This window comes from Camelus ferus, chromosome 14 (assembly GCF_009834535.1).
Source record: "Camelus ferus isolate YT-003-E chromosome 14, BCGSAC_Cfer_1.0, whole genome shotgun sequence".
Classification (NCBI taxonomy): domain Eukaryota; kingdom Metazoa; phylum Chordata; class Mammalia; order Artiodactyla; family Camelidae; genus Camelus; species Camelus ferus.
The window spans coordinates 33,477,592-33,494,785 of record NC_045709.1 but is presented as its reverse complement, the minus strand read 5'-3'; the positions used below and the strand labels follow the sequence as shown (position 1 = coordinate 33,494,785).

The following is a 17,194-nucleotide window of genomic DNA, read 5'->3' as shown; positions in this document are numbered from 1 at the left end:
TTGCTTTTATTGCCTATGATTTTGGTGTCATATCCAAGAAACCTTTGCCAAGCCCAGTGTCATGAAGCTTTGGCCTTATGTCTTCTCCTAATACGAGTTTTATAGTTTTTGCTCCAATGCTTAGGACTTTTATCTATTTTGAGTTAATCTTTGTATATGGTAAAAAGTAACGGTCCAATTTCATTCTTTTGCATATAGATATCCAGTGTCCCTTTTGTTGAAAAGACTATCTTTTCCCCTTTGGTCTTTCTACCTTTGTCAAAAATCATTTGACCATATATCCAAGGATTTCTTTCTGGACCCTCTCTTGTGTTTCATTGCTCTACACAGCTGTCTTATGTCAGTCTCACACTGTTTTGATTACTGTTGCTTTGCAGTATTTTTGAAATCAGGAAGTATGAGACTCCAGCTTTGTTTTTCTTTCTCAAGATGGCTTTGCTTATTTGGGGTCCCTTGAAATTTCATATGAACTTCAGGATGGATTTTTCTATTTCTGCAAAAAAAAAATTATTGGGAATTTTGACAAGAATTGCATAAAGTCTGTAGTTGCTTTAGTTAGCACTGCCATCTTAACAATATTAAGTCTTCCAATCCATGAACATGAGAAGGCTTCTCATTTATTTAAATTTTTGTTTTGTTTTATAATTTTTTAAATTGAAGTACAGTCAATTACAATGTGTCAATCTCTGGTGTACAGCACAGTGTCCTACTCATGCATATACATACATAAATTTGTTTTCATATTTGTTTCTTTAAAGGTTATTACAAGATATAGAACATAGTTCCCTGTGCTATACAAAAGAAATTTTTTAAAAAATCTATTTTCGTACATAGTGGCTAACATTTGTAAATCTCAAACTCCCAAATGTATCCTCTACCACCTCCTTTCCCTGGTATCAATAAAATTGTTTACTATGTCTGCGAGTCTGTTTCTGTTTTGTAGATGAGTTCATAGTTTTTTTTTTTTTTTTAAGATTCCACATACGAGTGATATCATATAGTATTTTTATTTCTCTTTCTGACTTACTTCACTTAGAATGATGGTCTCTAGGTCCATCCATGTTGCTGCAAATGGCATTATTTTATTCTTTTTTTTTAGGCAAAGTAGTATTCCATTGTATAAATATACCAAAACTTCTTTATCCAGTCACCTGTTGATGAACATTTAGGTTGGTTCCATGTCTTGGCTATTGTATATAGTGCTGCTATGAACATTGGGGTGCATGTATTTTTTTTTTTTTTTTTTTTTTTTTTTGCATTAGAGTTCCCTCTGGATATATACCCGTAAGTGGGATTGCTGGATCATATGGTAAGTATATTTTTAGTTTTCTGAGGAATCGCCATACTGTTTTCCATAACGGCTGCACCAAACTACATTCCTACCAACAGTGTAGGAGGGTTCCCTTTTCTCCACACCCTCTCCAGCATTTATCATTCATGGATTTTTGAATGATGGCCATTCTGACAGGTATGAAGTGATGCCTCATTGTAGTTTTGATTTGCATTTCTCTGATAATTAGTGATACTGAGCATTTTTTATATGTCGATTGGCCATTCGTGTGTCTTCACTGGAGAAATGCTTGATTAGGTCTTCTGCCCATTTTTAGATTAGGTTGTTTGGGTTTTTTTTGTTGTTGTTATTATTATTATTGAGTTATATGAGCTCTTTGTATATTCTGGAAATTAAGCCCTTGTCAGTTGCATCATTTGCAAATATTTTCTCCTATTTCATAGGTTGTCTTTTGTTTATAGTTTCCTTTGATGTGCAAAAGCTTATAAGTTTAATTAGGTCCCATTTGTTTATTTTTGCTTTTATTTCTATTGCCTGGGTAGACTGCCCTATTACGATTTATATTAGAGGGTGTTCTGCCTACATTCTCCTCTAGGAGGTTTATGGTGTCTTGTCATATGTTTAAGGCTATAAGCCATTTTGACTTTATTTTGTTTTAGTGTGAGGCAGTGTTCTATCTTCATTGATTCACCTTGTTTTTCTTTTTCAACTTCCTTATCACTGTGTACTCCTGGTCCTTGTCTGTCATGTTCAGCTGATTTCCAAGGGCTGCTGTGACTGTCACAGTCAACAGAACATGTGAAAAGACTACTACATTGGCCAGATCCTCTCAGGCTACAGCCAGGGATAAATCAAAATATGCCTGTGATTCATTCAGGCCAGGAACACACTGGAACCCTCCTGAAGCACCACACCCTGGGGCCAGGCTAGGAGGGGGTTCTCCCCCTCTGGGTCTCACACATGACTATGTCTTCCACCCCATTCTTTTCTTGCCACGTAGTTCCTTCCATGGCACTGGGTTATGGCCAGAGTCTTGGATAAAATGCAATAAATAACGGTTAGAAACAGCTGTAGGTGAGCCATTTGGGCTTTTCCAGAGCAACTGAAGAGTGTTCTTCAGGAGTGGTTCTGTCTCCACTCTAATGTGAACTAGATGCTCCCAGGCGGGCCTGTTCTAGGACACTGATGGTAAGGTCAGCCCCTGCAGGGATCATCATCGGGCCAGATGGCCGTTTACGAACACAAGGCATGCTAAGTATAAGTAAAGAAGGGCACAGTGGACCTCCACCACTTAGCAACAGTGGGTCTTTGGGAACGTTACTTAAACTCTCGGAGTTCTATGCCTGTTACTTAAAACTGGGTTCATCCTGTCTTCCTAAGAGCTAATCTCTACTGACTGCTGGCTGTGCTAGGCCCCAGGACCTGATGAAGTTAATTCCCTCCTCCCTCCTAAATTCTCCACCCCAGCTCCTTCCTTTATCAGTTAAGGTCTAATGTATCTGCTAGCATATATTCTTCTCAAGGAAGCCCGTTAAAAATAAAACAAAAAAGAATATTCTGCATAATAAGTGGGAGAGGGAATCAAGCCATATCAAGCATTAGTTGTGGCCTTGATTTTTCAGAGCCAAGACAAACAGCTGGAAAGGTGATGTTACATAGAAATGATCGTAGTTAGGCCACAGGGTGCTGGTTCCAATTCTGTAGAAAATCAGTTCAGTAACTTTCTTCTGCAGAAGATGACAGCTTATTTCCATAAAAGAAACCCCCCAGCAGTAAAAATGTAAACTTCTAGGAAATAATGTAGCCTGCTAGAATGAATTATAATTTTCTACATTTTATCCATTGAATTCTATACTTGATAATATTAGTTTGAGAATACTATTTATGTAATAAGAAAAGAAAATTAATATTCTGCATTTCTGGCTCCTTTCACAAGAAAAACATCATTACTTTTCTGATTGTGTTTTGAACAACAAACATAGCTCCTTCAGGAAGAGCCTAATCCCTGGGGGGACTGAGAAAAGATCAGAGTTAAGCACTGAAACAAGCAATTAATTCCCATTAGAGGATTAAGGCACTCATGTTCACTTTGAATCAGAAAAATGAATTGCGAATAAAATCATGTACAGCAAAGAGGTTGCTTGTCAAAGTTAATAAGTTAGAGAACTGAAGGGCAAAGTGGAGCACCCGGAAGGTGAGCGGCCACAAGAAGCATCAGCAAGGAAACTTGTGGAGTTCTGTATTCACGGGACACGGGCTGCCGGCTCAAGATGCCGCAGCAACTTGGGGGTGGGGGGTACGGTTTCTGCCACACGGTGCTGTCCTAACTCTACTAGATGGAGTCTGTCCGTGAAGCGAGTCTAGAAGCCTTTCCACCCTGCTATGCCACCATCCCCCATGCATGGATTTCCCTATAGTATCTCACCATTAATATAAAGAAAATGAAAGAGACACACAAGATATTAAATTCAGTTTGATGAATTTTAGAGCTGATTCTAAATGAACTCAAGCAGTGTCTCTGCAGACAACTGTGCTGATGTATAAAGAACTGACTGGGAGGCCCCGCTGTGGTCAGGAATCAGTCACCCTCCCTTTGGGAATCTGAAAGCCCAAAAGCCAGATCCTTGTCCCAAACCCAACTGGTCAGGAATAATGTGGACACCCAGGGGTCAGCGCAGAGGTGGAACAGGCTCACAGAGAGTCTCAAAAAGTTTTACTTAAGCAAAATTTGGTCAGTTTAACACTGTCAATATTTAATATTAAGAAAACAAAAACACTCATGGAAATGTCCATCTGGCCTGGCACTGCTTGAGACGCCTCTGTGACTGACTCAGCATTTTACTGAAACGCAGCCTATCCGTCTCTAGTTTCATATTTCACCGCTGAGGCAGAAATTGAAAGTAATTATGAGTCCTTCCCATAACTATTCGGTTTTCTCTGCTTAATATTTCTTCTTAGCCACCTGGTGGCAAGAGTGTAAAAGCAGGATGTAATTTAAGAGTTTAACATGTTAGTTTACAAATTAGAACTACTGCATACGCCGGGACCATATTTAGAAACACACACACATGCCAGGTGAACCAAACAGGAAAGGGCTAATATGTAACTCTTCTTAAACTCATCTGCAAACGGATTTAAATGGATACCAGCTTATAACATGAAAACCACCTTTAAAAACAGGTGTCTCCACAGGTCATTCTGTATTAAAATTTAATGATACAAGGAAATGTTAGACAGATGACACACAGATTGTTCTGTTTTCCTCTAAGTGATAATCATTTGGCCATTAGCAAGGCTTTCTGCTGGCTGTCAAGTGGAGGCTGGGTTAGCGCGGGCAGGTGGAGTGACACAAATCAGGCTCTGCCCCGCCCACTGGCGGGACCACGAGCTGCGGCGGCCCCACCCCTCCCCGGCTGCTGGATACTTAGCTTCCAAAGGGCAACAGCCTGTGTCAGATCCACTCCCTCCAAGCCTGTGACCAGCCCCCAGCACGGCCGAGGACCGGTCTCGGCGAAGCCGCCGGCTCCGTCGTCCTTACGTGGCCCACGGTGAGCGCGAAGCGCACGGGCGAGCGCACGGCTGCCCCTCGCATCCCTCCCCCTCCCGGGGCATGATTTTCCCCTGGGAGCCGCCCAAGCGGCTGGTAAAGTAACACATTAATTCTTCACAAGTTTCTAAGACTGGAGGAAACAGGTGAAAAAACACAATGCCCGAACTTTGAACTGGAGCTCGGCCCGCGAGCGCGGGGCCGCAGGGTCAGCCTCTCCCGGCCGGCCGGGCGCCTGCCGCCGCTTTGATACTTCCCTCCCTGGGCTGTTTCTTTACAGCAGTGACCAGGGCTTCCTGCCCGGCCGCCCCCTAGCTCCCGGGGAAACATTTATGACAAAACACCTTTCTGACATCAAACAAGCAGCTCGGGTGACTTGGCGCCTCTGAAATTGAAAAGCTGGGGTCCACGCTTGCAACGGACCCCAGACTCAACCTTCGAGGGTCCGTGAAAACAGACAGGCCCGTCACGTTCTGACGACAGGCGGGGTCTCTGAGCCCTGCCCTGGTGACCATCTGGGGGTTTTATGCTTTGCCCGCACTGGAAAGTTCTAAAAAAGAAAACAACTTTTAATGCCATGCCGCTTTAAAGGCCAGCGTGTTGCCATCTTTAAAACATATAGTGACCACAAGGGAGACGCGATCCCCACCCCGCAGGCGCAGTCTGCGGCCTGTTAGGAGCTGGAAAAGCCCCGAGGCCGTGGGGAAAGGGCTCCGTGGGAAGAGGCAGGACAGGGAACTACAGGCCTGGCCCCAGATCCAGGGCTGCTGGGGGCCCTGGTGCAGTAGGTGTAGCAGAGAGAGCACGCAGTCTGGTCCCACCCGCACTCTGACCCCCAGAGAAGGCGCCCAGGGCCCTCAGCACAAAACCCACTTGCCCTGTGGGCGTGGCTTCAGAAAGCCGGGCTCCCCCTGCCAGCCCACCTGTGGCTCAAAGGGGACAGGAGTACTGCTGCGGCCACAACCGGGGGCATTTTTACTGTGTGCAACCCATGCTGTATGCTTCACTTATGTTCTCAACTCACACTCAGAATGACACAAGATCTCCCCGCTCCCCACTTCTCTCCATGTTACAGATGGGAAAACAGACAGAGGTGAAGTGATGGACACAGACGGCCCTCAAACCTCCTCGCTGCCTGCAGAGGCTCTGCCCAGCTCTGGGAGGAGGATGCTCTCTCATTGCCTTCTGCCCGGGACTCAGAACAGGAACCGCTTCCAGCCACCGGAGGGCCTCAGGCAGCCGTGGCCTGGGAAGGCCACACACCAGCTTCCATTTCCATCCTCATCCTTAAAGCGTCCACAGGCGTTTACTGGGCATGGAGCACACACTGGTGCAGCCTGCCTGAGCAATCAGCACTTAGAAGTGGCCCCCTTCCTGGAACTGTTCACAATTTTATTTGGGCACGTGTAAATGTCTCAGGGGACGCTAATGCACACTCGCCAGCATGGATACCCAGGCAGCCCCAGCAGCACAGATCCCGGTGGACTCAAGACAGGTGGGATTCAGCAAGGCTCAAGAATGAGAACTAGACAGTACTGCGTCCCCGCCTGGGTCAGCCAGGAGAGGCTGCTCTGAACAGCAGGAAGAAGGCAGTGGTGTTCTAAGAAACGTCAACAAGCAAGAAACTCTACCCTGTCCTTCCTTCCTTAGGTACTTCCCCGTACAGGCCAGCCACACATACTGAAGACAACGACCAGGAGGGGAGGGTGCCCTGCAGGGCACACGATGTGAGTTTCCTTGTGTGTAAATTACACATCAAAGAAAGTTGATCTAAAAAAAAAAGATTAAATGAGATCATGGAAAGAAGGCAGTTTGTAGGCCACCCGGTCTGTAGTTTTTATCACCAGTTTATATTTTATCTGAGTTCAGCATACTTTCAGTCCCTAATCAGCAGCAAAAACTTCTCATCTCTTATCTCGAATTTCCACATGCATCCAAGTATTTCCAAACTGTTTCTAACACAAATTTGTGGTGGCCTCCCTCTCTTAAACTCGATCGTTTTCTGGAACTCAGTGCCCAGTGAAACCGGACAGACTTCTCCGTAACTGTTACCTGGGCTCCTGGGAGGGAGGCAGAGGAAGGCAGAGCAGCCCCAGGTGTGACCTCTGAGGGACAGGGCCTGGGATTAAGACTCACTAGCTGTCACTACCCACCCACGGCCTGTGTGCACTGACTGCTGATCAAGCAGAGACGTCCAACGGTTGGCTACCAGGAAACGTAGCAAATGATTTGCCTTTTAGAATATTTTTTTGCAAGCCTGCTAGAGGAGCAGCTTTTAACTCACTTGCTGGCAGTTGCTCAAAACATGTTTATTCTGCCTGGAAAGAGCCAGGAATCTGTGTCTGCTCCTCACCCCCATCTCTCTGTAGGGCCTGGAAAGGGCAGCAGGTCTGGTTTAAGGCAGACAGCTCCCACCCTACCTGGTAGCCCCCAAAAGATCTTTTTTCTCTCTTGGTGACAACTCAGGCAGAAAGCAGTGGAGGGAAAGAGAATGACTACCCATCATGGACTGTTTAAAAGGTCTTGTCCTTCAGAAACATTTTAAGGCTTAAATGTTTAACTTAAAATGGTTATTTGACTGTTTTGCTTTCTTAGGTAAGAAATGGGAGTTTAGGAATGCAACTTAAAGTTAGAAGCACTACAGGAGCACAATTATAGACTCACCCAGAGCCTTCCTTAACTAGGTGCTTGCTAACAAACTGTCCTAGAAAGAAGAGAAATATACCCATTTAAACAACTCCTAGGTAACCGTCTAGAAATCAAGCCTACCCAAGAGTGAGAAAATAAAATAGTCACAAATGCAGGTGAGGCCCCTGGATAGGCCTGGGCCCAGACCCCCTGCATGTAACGTAATATTTCATTGCTTTGGAGGAACAAGTCTCCCAGACAGAGCACTGGACAGAGGGCTGAGGGATCAAAGGTCAAAGCCAAGCCTCTGCAGACCTCAGAGGGCCCGGCCTCGCCCCAGCCAAAGGCGCGAGGCCACGGCAGGTCATAGGAGATGCAGGCATCCTGAGCTCAGCTACCTCGGGGCCCAGCACCCAGCCAGGGGCCAAAACCACGGGACGAAATTAGTGGCGAGAAGACTCTGGAAGATGACCGCCAAATACAGCTGCAGGACCTCAGACCTCAAAGGCCCAGAAGACCACCTCCACTACAAAGGGAACCCCAGCACCACTCAGAAACCACGGCATAGGTGGCCCCATGGCCGGTCGGCACTGTCGGCCTGCACTGCCAGCCACAGCAAATCAGGAACAATCCCAGCTCCACTCCCAGGGGGCTCTGGAATTCAGGACTCAGTTTTTTTGGTAGCAATAACAGATTCACCTTCAGGATTGTTTTTTTGCTAAGAATATTATTAAAAACCGGTTAAATCCTCTAAAAAGATGTTGGCTACCTGGAGGCAGTGGGGTAGGCGGGAAAAATGCAAACCTAGAAAAGGTAACACCTCCCTTAGTGCGCCCGAATCACTCCCAACACGCTGCAAACACAGAACTCCATTTTAAACATTTTTTTAAAAAAGAAGCCTTTAAAAAATAAAAGCACTGAACTCAAAATTAAGCCTGATGGGTTTTTTGATTAATTAACTGTCCCCAAAGCATTCAGATCCTTTCATGCTTTTCTAATTAGCCCAAGTAAAATTCAATTAAAACAGCTGAGAGAGAAGTTAAAACTGAATTACAAGAAAGGAGGGAGGGAGCAGGCAGGAAATGAAGGGCGTGTGACCGAACATGCTTGTAAATACTTGACGTGAAGTGGGGCCCTTCACTCCCCGTTCCTGTGCGTCCACATACATGGCTGGTCATTGCTCACCCCCAGCGGCCACATGACTCGAGTCCCAAATTCCTAGAAAATGTTTTGTCGGAGTGACTGGGGCTTTGAAGGAACTGGATGCACTGAACTAAGTGGATCCAGCCCTCTTAAACACTACACCCAACCCCCCAGAAGGGCAAACAAAAACCCACTTGAGCCCCACTGACCGTTGGGACCGGCTGCGAGGAGCCAGGGGGCCCAGGGGCCGAAGCCAGCCTTCCCCTGGGTTCACCACATCTTGGCCTCAAGTGTTTGGGGGCAGATCCCAGAGCCCTAAATGTTACTAAAAAGCACAATCTGGTCTACACTTGGCTTTTGAAAATCACTTAGAAGACAAGATGCAGTCCACTCCTGGGAGAGCAAAATCCTGTTAAAATGCAAAAATCCCTTGTTACCGCTTTGTGTGATCACAGAAGAGATGCTGCTCCGTGCGGTTTCCTCACTTTTCCAAAACTGGTTTCAAAAACAACAGAACTACAGGTCTGCTTTTCATCACGTGACGTTTGTTTTCTTATTTAACTTTACAATGTTCCTTCCGTCCTAATAAAGAGGAGGACCCGGGGAGGCTCCCCTGCACTGCTTCAGCCGTTTTCCTAACGAACAGCCTGAGCGTGTTAGGGGGGTAACAACGTATTTTTTGCCCCATAGGAACTCTGTCACTTCCCTTTCCCAAAATGACGTTCTTATATAAAAACAAACAAAACAACATGTCGTACATGTGAACAGCAAGGACAAGAAATCAGGGCTGTCTCCTGTCCGTCCCCATCTGTTGTGGGCCCAGCCGCGGGTCAGTGGGCCCAGCCGCATCTTCTTCCCTGGCCTGGGCTGTGGTACTAGATTCCCCTGGTATCTCAGGAGATACCCCCGAGAAGGCCATGCTTTACAAACCATTTAAAGGTAACTAAGGTTCTAGTTGAAGCCCCTAAAAACAGTGCACTTTGCTCATCCTCTGAGCGGGCCTCCAAGAACCAGGCCCCGGGCTCTGCTGCCCAGTGGACCTGGTGCAGAGACAGCAGGGGAGCTGATCCATCCAAAGCCATGTAAACGTGCCCCTGTTTTAATACAACAATGATTTCAATTATTTTTGAGTTAAGGAATTTTTCTCTCCCCTCCTGCTGTCCCATCTTGGAATAAAGACAGTTCTCCAGGGCAGTGGTCCCTGCCCCAGGGACAGGGCAAGTCCCACACAGCTCGGGCTACACCTCCTTCCCAGGAGCTCACACCCAAGTGGAAAGAAGCGGTCTCCTGACCCCGGGTCCTCTGGGGAGCCTGTCCCCTTCCTCCCTGCATCTGAGGGGCCCTGTCCTCCTGCCCACTCTCCGCCAAGCTGCAAGCCGACCTCTTCTCTCCTCCACGAAAAAGGAGAGGTGCCCCTGCAATCCAGCCCCGCCCAGATCTTCTAGGAAGACACAGCCCAGTGGGAACTGGCTGGAGTGCAGTTTGTCCATTTCACCTACTGCCCTGGGAGAAAGGAAGAAAATTTTCTGTACAGGGGATGTCAGTGGTTCTCCGGGAACTGATGTGTTCCCTCCAATCCTCCAGCAACAAGTGTTATTGTCCCATTTCACATATGGAGACTGAGGCTCAGAAGATTTATTTAACCAGAACAGCATAGCCATTAAATGGAATGGCCTGGATTTAAAGTCAAGGCTTAATCCAAAATCCACACACTTTCTACCAAGTAATATTTGATATGGAGCCAAGAATACACAATCAGGAAAGAATCATCTCTTCAATAAATGGTGTTGGGAAAACTGGATAATCACAGGCAGGAAAATAAAATTGGGCCCTTATACTACTCACAGAGAGCAACCTGAAGTGGATTAAAGACTTAAACATAAGACCTGAAACTGTAAAACTTCTAAAAGAAAACACGGGAAAAAACTCCCTGATGCTAGTCCTGGCAACAACTTTTTAGTTGTGACACCAAAAGCACAACAACAAAAGCAAAAATCAGTAAACGGGACCAACATCAAACTAAAAAGCTTCTGTACAGCAAAGGAAACGATCAACAGAATGAAAAGGCAACCGACAGAATGGGAGGAAATATCTGCAAACCATGTATCTGATAAGGGGTTAATATCCAAAATAACAAAAAAACAAACAATCTGATTTTTAAATGGGCAGAGCAATTGAATAGACATTTTCCCAAAGACAGACAGATGGCCAACAGGTACATGAAAAGGTGCTCAACATCACTAGTCATCGGGGAGATGCAAATGAAAACTACAGTGAGATACCACCTTACACCTGCTAGAATGGCCATCATCGAGACAAGAGGTAACAAGCACTGATGAGGATGTGGAGAAAAGGGCACCCTTGCACACTGCTAGTGGGAAGCAATGTACATTGGTTCAGCCACTCCGGGAAACAACATGGAGGTCCCTCAAAAAATTGAAAATAGAACTATCATACGATACAGCAATTCCACTTCTGGGTACGTAAGCAAAGGAAGTGAAACAGGATAGTGAAAACAGGACACCTGTGCTCCCATGTTCATTGCAGCATTATTCCCAACAGCCAAGATGTAGAAGAAACCTAAGTGTACACACACACGGACTATTATTCAACCATGAGAAAGAAGGAAATCCGGCTGTTTGCAGCAATATGGACAGAACTTGAGGGCATTATGCTGAGTGAAACAAGTCAGACAGAGAAAGACAAATACTGTATGATCTCACTTACATGTGGAACTTTAAAAAGTCAAACTTGTATAAAGAGAGTAGAATGGTGGTTACCAGGGGCCGGGGGCTGGGGGTGATGGGGAGATGTTGGTCAAAGGGTATAAACATCCAATTAGAAGGTGAAGAAGTTCTGGGGATGGAACACACAGCACTGTGAATATAGTTAACAATACCATATTATATACTTGAAAGCTGTTGACAGAGTAGATCTTCAATGTTGTCACCACAAAAAATAAATGTAATTAAGTGACATGATAACAGCATTAGCTGACAGTTATGATGGCAATCGTACTGCAATATATATCAGATCAACACACTGTACCTTAAACTTACACACAATGTTATATGTCAATTATATCTCAACAAAGCTGGAAAAAAATCAATGGAATATTCTTTTTGGGGTGATGAGAATGCTGGTAGAATTAGTGGTGGTGGTTGCACAACCTTGTGAATATACTAGAAACCAATGAACTGTACACTTTGATATGGTGATTTTTATGGTATGTGATTTATCTCTCAATAAAAATAACTGGTTAAAAAAAATCAGTGGAACAGATTAGAGTCCAGATGTAGACCCATACTTGTATGGACAACTGTTTCTGATAAAAGTGCCAAGGTAATTCAAGGAGAATGGATAGTCTTTGAAACAAATGGTGCTGAACAATAGGATATCCATACACACAAAAAAATGAACTACCACTCTTACCTCACTCCATATAAATATACTTAATTCAAAATGTATCCAACTGCAAGAGCTAAAGTTCTAAAACGAAATCTTATTAGGAAACAAAAAGTACAAACAATAAAGAGAAAACATGGAAAAGCTGGACTTTATCAAAATCAAAAATGTCTGCTCTCAAAAGGCACCCACTGATTATAGGAAAAGGCACACACACACACTGGGAGAATTTATCTGCAAAACATAGACTACATATCTGATATAAATGACTTGTATCCAGAATACACAAAGAACTCTTAAAGCTCAGGAAGAAGCAAAACAACCCAAATAAAAGGGGCAAAAGATGTGAGCAGACACTTCACCAAAGTATATAAAACTCAAGTAAGCACTTGAAACAATGCTCAACGTCATTAGTCATTAAGGACTTGAAAATAAAAACCACAACGAGATACCATATACACCCAGTGGAATGGGTAAAATTGAAAACACTACTAACATCAAGTGTTGACAGCAATGTAGGGTAACTGAAACTCTTATGTATTGCTTCTGGGAACGCAAAACGGTGCAGCAAGTTTGGGAAACAATCTTAAAAGTTAAACATATATTTACCACACAACCTAGTAGTCTCACTCTTGGGAATACACCCACCATAAAGGATTTCGTATATCCACACAAAGACCTGTACAGGAATGTTTTATAGCAGTTCTATTCACAACGGCCAATAGTGGAAACAACCCAAATGTCCATCAACTTGAGAATCCACAAACAGACTGAGGTCTATGGAAATAACAGTATCCATACAATAATATGGATAAATCTGAGTGAAAGAAGCCGGACACAAAAGACTACACGCCATGTGATTCCACTGACATTCTGGAGAAAGCAAATCCTAGTGACAGAGGACAGAGGACAGAGCAGTGGCTGCTTGGGGCTGGGCTCAGGGGAGAAATCTGACTACGAAGGGGCACCAGGAGCTTTGGGGTGATGAAAATGTTCTGCATCTGATTGTGGTGGTGATCACACAAGTATATACATTTGTTAAAATTCACTGGACTTTAAATAAACATGAACTTTATCACATGCAAATCAAAAAAGCCAATTTTTTTGAAAGTCTATTAAACTTCAGCATTTGAACAAAGTCCTTTTATCCACCATGATTTTACATGCTTCTTGCAATACATTAGTACTCCATAAATCTTAGGCCTTATTTTCACCAAAGTGACTCATCCATTCCCCTCTGCTCCAACCTGAGTGCAGATGGCTGAGAAGTCTATGCTCTGTTTTAGCTTCTACCCAGGGGCGCTTCACTCAAGTCCATTTCCAGAGACAACTGGAATTGCGTGGAGTCAAGTTCCAGCCCCACCAGGATTCATTGTGTGGCATCACACCTGTTACTGGCTGGGAGAAATCCTGTCCTGGGCCAGGCCCTTGTGAAGATTTCACCAGGACACTGAGCACCTGCTTTGGCCTCAGGCCCACAAGGCTGGTTTGCCTGTCTCACTCTTCTCCCCTAAGGACCCTCCCAGTTCAGGACTCACATCAAGCTCTTGGCCACCATCACCCAGGCCTGTCAGATCCCCCTGGTTTGCCTGGGTTTTGCTGCTGTTTTGTTATAGACATTTCCATTTCTTCACATAATCAATCTCTGTTTTCCTAGACTCTTACCCAAGTCTCCCGCGTGTGTTTAAGTGTGATCCCGGGACAGTGTCCTACAGCAAAATGCAGTTCTTTTCTAAAGAACCAGGACACGTGTGATCCAGCGAGACTGATGTATAACATGGAAGAGCCTCCAAGATCTGGAATGGCTCCCACAGCCCAGGCTGCACTCCTCCCCCGCCTCATCCAGGGCCCAGGACCGTGGGGGTCATTGCATCACAAGCACGAACCCCCCAGACCCCATCAGTCACGCACTGTCTCATCGGCCCAGTCCCAAGAAACGCTCCCCTCCTTCCTCCCTGACCTTTGGCTCTGCACTCACAGGTGAGCTCTTGGCTATGTCTCATTAAACATTAATATTCCTGGAACATTTTAACCTCTTGGTTCCAGTATTTCAAGTTATATTTCTCTTATTAACTCACCATTAGTTATCTAAACCTCCCTGAACTCACCACTGATTATCTCAACTTCCCTAGACTCTGTTTTATTGGTTTTCATTTTCTCATATAAGCAAAATTTCCAGTTAGTTAGAAGTGCCCTGGTGAGCTGCTTATTTCTGTCATTAAGAGGTGAGACCCACCTTTTCCTCATTATTCCCATTTCTGACCCATTTGAGAGCTTGTCTTGCCACCGAGGGCTCTTCTGAGACACGAGGCCTCTCCTCTCTGGTGATATGAACACTCAAACGATGTGCTTTTGAAACTTCCACACTGCAGGCCAAACATCCCAAGCGGCCCTCTTATCCTATCTTCAGAAGCAAAGCAAACCTGGGCAGAAACACTCCCTTACTTAGAAGAACTTGGCTCCGGCGCAGCCCGAGGATGCTCTTCCCCTTGGCCCGAGGCCCCCGGGCGGCAAGAACCGGCTGCGGATCAGACAGGCCTGGGCAGTGATGCTGGCAAATGAGCGAATCTCTGAGCCTCAGTTTCCCTCTCTGTCCAATCGCACAACAGTACTTGTCAGGGGAGGGCGGGCACCCCTACCTGGCCAGCACCAGGTGGGGCACCCGGCTGTCCTTGCACCAGCGCCCAGCAGACCGGGCTTTGCCCTCGTCCCTTCAGGCTGTTATAACAATGTCACCATGAACTGGGCGACTTACAAACCACAAATGTGCTTTTCTCACAGGTCTGGAGGACTGAACAGATTCAGTGTTCGGGGGTGGGGGCACCACCTTCTGGTTCACAGACGGCATCTTCTCGCTGGGTCCTCACCCTGAGGAAGGGGTGAGGGCGCTCTCTGGGGTCTCTTATCAGGGCACTGGTCCCACAGTGAAGGCTCCGACCTCATGACCTAATCACCCCCAAGAGCCCTACACCCCAATACCAACACACCAGAGGTCAGGATTGCAACATATGAATCTTGGGGGGACACAAACATTTGGTCCATAGATAGCAGCGTTATTCTGAATGACATAAACAACAAATAAAAAATTATTAATTCTGCTCAAAAGCTCACTCTCTAGTCTCCCTTCCCTGAGAAGACAGTGGAAACAGAACCTTACCTGCCGGCAGCTTCTTCCAGGCCTCGTGCATCCGTGAGATTCAAAAGGATGGGTTCGGGGCAGCCCTGGCTGACCTCCCTCAGCCTCACCGGGAGCAAGCTCCCGTCCCACCCACCTCCCAGGCTCGGCCACAAGGTCGAATTGCCAGAAGCAAAGTGGAGTTTTATTTTTCCATAAAAGGACGACAAGCCCCTGCCCACCCCACCCCCCACCGTGTCCTCCAGGATCAGACATCTGACGGCAAATACTGCAGGCACTCTGCACAGCTAAGCTCGGTGAGGGCAACATCGTGATTTCCATTCTCAAACATACACTTTAGTTTTGCACAGAAAAGCAGTATTTTCTTGCACAAACACCATCTTCCCCAAACCAGGTGGGACCAGTAATCACGACCAGCACCTGCATCACAGCACTGACTAGGAGCCAGGTATACTTGTAAGCACTTCACATCGTGCCTGATCTAATCTTCACAACAATCTTTGAAGCAGGCTCCTTTCCTTCCCTTCTACCTGTGAGGACACTGAGACAGAGAGTGCAGGTAGTAAGTGCTGGGCTTGCCCAAAGTCACACAGCTAGTAAGCAGCAGCCCCAGCTGGTCTGACCCTGGAGTTCAAGTGCTCCCAGTCCCTGCCCCAGCCCGGGACACACCAGAAAACAGGGCAAAGTCAAAGGGTTATTCATCTTGAGTTGTAAGCAAGGTTGACATGATCTTACTTGGATAAAGCTTATGTTTACACTGATTACAGGCTGGCCTGTGTCCCCCCAGATTCCTGAGGTGGAACTCCCAGCCTCCAGTCACTCAGGATGTGACTGACTTTGGGTCTTTAAAGAGGTGATTAAGTTAAAATGAGGTCACCAGGGTAATTCAATATGACTGTGTCCTCACAAGAGGACATTTGGATGCTGACTTGCATCCAAATGTTTTTTTTCTTCTAGTTACTTCATTTTTACTGCTTCATATTTGCAGCAAACAAGTCAAGGTGCTGAAATTATTAATTTATTAATAAATTAATACAAATGTTAATTATACAATTAATTATATATTAACATTAATATATTATCTGGATTTTTTTTATCAACTAAATAGGAAATTCTCTTTAAATAACCATCTCCTTACTTCACAGCCCACCCAGGAGCAAATGAGAGCACATTTTAGCGCAACTGGGGCCACATCACCAACCAGTCTACAAGCCAAGGGAGAAGCCACGCCTTGATCTTGGACTTGCAGCCTCCAAAGCTGTGAGGGACGGACTCCTGCTGCCTGAACCCCCTCGTGGCACTGAGCTACTGCAGCCCGACGGCCTCGGGCACCCTCTCCATTCGCGCCCAGGCTGGGGAGCCACCTGACAGCCTCCCCAGATGTGTCCTCGCTCCAGCTGGACTCCCTGCCTTCCTCTCCAAGCCAGTTCTGCTTCCAGCTCTCTCAGCAGCAGCAGATCCCAAGGTCACACGAGGGCCACGCTCCTTCTGGGGCCCCTGCCCATACCTGCCTCCAGACGGAATCCCAATCAGGCCTCTCTTCCAGGATCCCCCACCCACCACCCTCACCCCTAAGCCAAACTGAGGCCGAGCTTGAAAGCCTTCAGGGCTCCCAGCCATGCTCAGCTGGCCAGCTGCTTGGACTCCAGGAGCCTGGCCACACTCCCACCCTGTGACTGCAGTCCGAGCCTCACCGACTCGGCCCGCTGCTCCCCCAGCCTCCCCCAGCCTGCTCCTGGACACCACATTCATACCTTCCCGCCCAAATCCAAGCTGTCCTTAAAATCGCAGCCCCGGTGCTGCCCGTCCCAAAGCCTCTCTGATTCTCCGCATCATGGTGCGCTGGTCACGCTCTGTCCTACGTGCCAGGTGTTCCCTCCCTAAGTTCCCGAAGGGCAGGGACACGTTTTAAGTTGTTCCCCATAACGGAGCACGTGCGGAGAAAGTGAACACATTCGTTCACCTGGTCCTGGGAATTCTCAACGAGCCAATTTTCTCTATTTTGATCACAAATAAATAAATGACAACCAAGCAGCTTCCAAGT

At 46.2% G+C, this 17,194-nt stretch overlaps 1 protein-coding gene across 6 annotated transcripts in view; it reads right to left on the bottom strand.

The window, feature by feature from the left end:
• Positions 1-17,194, bottom strand: part of GGACT (gamma-glutamylamine cyclotransferase) — a 34,583-nt gene that overhangs the window by 4,023 nt on the left and 13,366 nt on the right. The window contains exon 1 of one of the 6 annotated variants that reach the window (XM_032496723.1): positions 6,891-6,913. The exons of the other annotated variants lie outside the window; for them this stretch is intronic. The gene's annotated coding sequence lies outside the window, so the exon portion shown is untranslated. Of the gene's footprint in view, positions 1-6,890; positions 6,914-17,194 lie in introns of those variants that run through there. 6 annotated transcript variants of the gene reach the window in all.